This window comes from Rhododendron vialii, chromosome 9a (assembly GCF_030253575.1).
Source record: "Rhododendron vialii isolate Sample 1 chromosome 9a, ASM3025357v1".
In the NCBI taxonomy this organism is placed as follows: domain Eukaryota; kingdom Viridiplantae; phylum Streptophyta; class Magnoliopsida; order Ericales; family Ericaceae; genus Rhododendron; species Rhododendron vialii.
Genome location: NC_080565.1, coordinates 25,865,634 through 25,869,923, shown reverse-complemented (window position 1 = coordinate 25,869,923; position 4,290 = coordinate 25,865,634).

Sequence of the window (4,290 nt, the reverse complement as noted above, 5' to 3'; positions counted from 1 at the left end):
GATAAGATAAGGCACTCTCATTCACACGTGAATCACAAGTATCACTTAGAAGATACTCCTTCTATTTCTAAATAAGTGTCCGACGCGTAAAACTAGGCTTTACAAAATATGCCTGTTTTTCATTAAAAAATTTAATTTTTTTTCACAATTTAATAGAACTCATTGCTATCTATTGATTTGTGAAAAAAAATTGATTTTTTTAACGTAACAAATGCATCTTTTTGAAGGTCTAGGTTTGCACATCGAACACTTATTTAGGGACGGAGAGAGTATGTTATTACAGCAGAAACAATATGACACGTCAATTTCCTGACATTTACGTACGAACACAATCTTTACCACTATTTGTCACATCCCCACTTTCCTATGTGTGAATAAAATACAAAAGACAACCATAAAGCATTTGTAACGACAGCGAAAGACTATTGGACGATTGAAGACAAAGTGTCACAGTACTGACTAGAGTCACTACTGGTTAAACAAGGGCAACTTAGTAGGCTCAGGAACGTATTTTGGAGTCTTGGACTGATGGTTGTCGGGAAACTGAAAACAGAATGAGATCTGTGAATGTTTTGGTTTTGATTTGTAAGTAACTTGCGATTCATAGGTTGGGATTCTGAAAACTGAACAAGATTTGTGGTTCTTTTAGTTTGTGTTCTGTATATAGCTTGCTATTCACAGATATGCCTTGTCATGTGCGCCCTGTTGTTCTATATTTGTGAAATCAGAAATGTGATGGTGAAATCAGCTAGGACACAGAGTGCTACCCATAAAATAGTATTACTGCAAATCTTGTTTGTATGCAGGTCTATATGAGTTGTGTTTTGTTCACTCTCCACTTAAGAGGGTGAATATTACCTCTCTTCTTATTTGTTGAAATGGTGTGAATCCTACAATAAAGTGATGTCATGCTTATTAAAAAGTGTATTGCAGGGGTGAGACCTACACCATTTCAACCAATAGGAGGGAGGATAATGTTCACCCTGTTTTAAGGAGGGTGAACAAAATTGCACTCAATCTATATAATCTTGGTAGTTGTTTTCATATTGTTTGGATGACCTAGGTTATGGGCGCTCGTGTAGTAAATTTCTTCATTTTATCTTCGTTTCTAATACGTCACTTCACTTACCCAAAACCAAGACATGAAAGGAGAAATGCTACACACACAGACGAAAGTGCATACATCTAGATATGATGTGTCTAGGACCATCTGAAGCATGTGGGTCTCACACAATAAATGTGAGGCTCATGCACATCGGGTAGTTCTCTGGTCACATTTGAGATCGGAGAGATTTGTCTGGACTTGTGCACATTGGTCTGTGTCGACCCCAAACACAAAAAAATAGCCAAATGCAGCCAAATGTTTTTCTACCAATAGGATTCACTTCTCCAAATTGAGGAGGGGGAAAAAGAGACCGAATTAAAAATAAGGGCTATTACATATGGCCAAAAGATTAACCTGCCTCAATTTCAACAAATTGGTAAATACTAGAGCAGAGAAGCATAAAAATTAGTATATGTTTAAACATATATATACATATATGTTTGTGTGAGGGAAGGGGATAGATTTGGGTTGAGTTAATTACCAATGGAAGTGGCCAAAGCCACGATAAGCTTCTGTTTAAGAATTGGATAACAGATTCCGACTCCAATCTGATGGCTTCTTTTTTCTTTCTCCCCATTCTCTGAGAAGAAAGCAATGAAACCAACCAACATATGACAAAGCAAAGGGAACAATTACCAAATCTCTCTCTCTCTCTCTCTCTCTCTCTCTCTCTCTCTCCGCTTGAAATGGTACTCGTAAGTAGCAGCTGTAATCCGAGTTTCATCTCTCTCTCTCTCTCCCCTTAAAATGGTACTCGTAAGTAGCAGCTGTAATCCGAGTTTGATGACCTGTTTGTCTCTCATATGCGGCTTAAAAATTTGACGCAAAACTAACAAATGTAAAAAAAAAAAAAAACAATGTAAATATCGGAGCCTATTAACATCACTATTATAATATATTGAAGTTGAAACGTTTTTATCCCTTAGAGTTGGAATTCTCACCTTATCATTCATTCTTTTTTAGTTGCTGTTAATGGCTTTGAATAATGTAATTATCCATTCTTGAAATTTATTTATTTTTCATGCGTCTCGCTCTTATCAATATATATATATATATATATATATATTTTCTATCAGCATCTTCTCCCTTATCAATAGCAAACGAGTCGAGGCTTAACTAACCCAGCCCTGAGTTGCTCGTGAGTCGCGATCAACTCGGTTTGTTTGCAACACTACTTATCAAAAACAAACGATATCTGTATCTTCAAAAATTTTGCCTGCATGGAGCTTTAAATGTTTTTCCACCAAATTGGTGAAGGAATCGAATGGAGTCGATTCAGTTGAGACAAACTGACTTCATTTCATCTGAACAAATTTGGCTGACCAATTTTCAAAAGATACTAATAGAGTAAAACTTGAAACCGTATAAGGAAGCAAATCACTAAGTCTTACGCCAAGATCACAAAGTCAATCTTTTGGGTTTATTGGGTGAGTTTGATATAATTTTTTTTTTTTTGAATTGATTGTGGTTCTGTTCATGTGAAGGCAGGTGATGAGTCAATGTTTGGATTGGTCAGCCTTGACAACCTACAAGGAAAAACTCAACACAAGTGTGCTGTCAACCAACATCCCTTCGATGCCTAAGTCAGAATATTTGTGGAGAAAAACATATAGAGCTCAAGCTAATTAGGGTGCAAGAGTTGTGTGCCTATCCTGTTGCATGGGGAAGGTTTTATCTGTGTTTTAGGAGGTTGAGTCAATCCTCTATTGGTTAAGTTTTTCTAGAATAATTGGAGAATAAAAATTGATTAACAAAACAAAAAGAGAAGTGGTTAACAAAACAAAATAAAAGTGGTTAACAAAAATAAGTATAACTCTATTTAATAAGGACTTTCATCTATGTATAGTCAACTCAAATTCTCAACCATGTAATAGACTTTAAACATTCCTTACTCTATTCTCCAACCAATAAATCGTTCACTCCTATATTTACTTTAGTATTTTCCATGCTTCCAACCAATTGCATGATGTATAGGTTTTGCCTACAAGATGAATGAAATTTTCTCCTTCATTTCGCAAGAAAATAAAATAAAATAGCATTATAAAGCAAAATAAAAATAGTTCGGAATCTAAACTACCGATGTATCGCTCAAACAACCTCTCATTGAACTTTATATATTAATTTGGAAATTTAATTAGTTAGTACATCTGAAATGTTAAAACAAAACAAAAATAAAAAGGGTTACTATAGTAATTTTTATTTCATGATATATTTTACCTATATGATGGATAAAAATACCGATAAATGTTCTCAAATGCTTAGAATGGATACCGACATATGAGGAGGTTTAAGATTTTACGCATAAATCTTGGTAACTAAAATTTGAAATATTTTACTGTCTCAGATTTCAAGCTACTGGTTCCCCCGCGTAGGGGTATAGCATAGTTGCATCACGTATACGGAAGAACTATGAATTTGACATATTTTCTTTAAGGTTTTGTAGTCAATAAAATAAGAGATTCGAAAAAAAAATATTACACAATAGCTTCGCACTGAATGTTCCGTTCAATTACATGACTCTCATCTTTTAAAAATATTTAATCCTTGGTATGGGTTATGCTATTAATTATAAACGTAACATTTTTTAAAAATCAATTAGTTACGACGAATGTATTACTCGCTTCTTTACAAAAATCAATTATTTGCAACAATCATGCACCTGCTTTTTTTCTTTATTTGGTTGAAAGCGACTTCAATCTTCCAATATTTTATTTGTATGTTTTACTATTTCAGTACAATTTATTTAATTTCTCGCATATTTTCCATAATACGACTTTCCGTTAGTGTAATAATACAGATATATGCATATATGCGCACATATATATATTGTCAGGCGAAGATTAGTGGAGGTGTTAGAGTTAGGACGGAAGGTTTAGAAGTCATCCATAGCCCTAGCCCCCAAAAGACATGTCCCTGAGGCTCAAACTCAAGACTTTCCATAAAGAGGAGGCAGTGACTTATCAACTACACTAAACAATGGTTGTCAATATATGTATATTCACCGGTGTTTTATTTGTTAAAAAATAGATGGCAGAATAAAAATAAATAGCTGATAATGATGAGAAATTTTTCGGTGCCGTGTGGGTATATCTCAAGTGGAACCCATTTGGCACATTTGGGCCGTCCAATACGCTTTTGAACGAATCGGATTGGAACCCTCTTTCCCCTCTCACTCCGACATTCTC